The sequence below is a fragment of the Solanum pennellii genome, chromosome 3 (assembly GCF_001406875.1).
Source record: "Solanum pennellii chromosome 3, SPENNV200".
Classification (NCBI taxonomy): Eukaryota; Viridiplantae; Streptophyta; class Magnoliopsida; order Solanales; family Solanaceae; genus Solanum; species Solanum pennellii.
The window spans coordinates 28,374,332-28,374,770 of NC_028639.1; positions in this window are offsets into that span (position 1 = coordinate 28,374,332).

Consider the following 439-nt stretch of genomic DNA (forward strand, 5'->3'; position numbering starts at 1 on the left):
ATTGAATTATAAAACTTAGGTTTGATAAGTTAATTTAATAAACTAATTAACCAATTACCAAAAAGCCCCTTCTAAGTTTATTAAACATAGGAGAACATAACACTTAGTCAAATCTGGAAATTGGTGTTGACTATGGTTTTGGTCAATATTTTGACTTTATATTAATAAATTAAATCCTTTATTTAATAGATTTAGGTACCTAGTGTCACGACCCAAAACGGGCCGCGAGTGGCACCCACACTTAACCTACTATGTGAGCGAACCAACCAATCTAAACCCCAACATTTCAACCATAAATAACAAAATATAATGCGGAAGACTTTAACTCATTAATGAAAATCGATTTAATAACTTATAAAAACTCAATACTATTTATTCCCAAAACCTGGAAGTCATCACCACAAGAACATCTATCCTCAAATTACTAATCTAAGAGTAT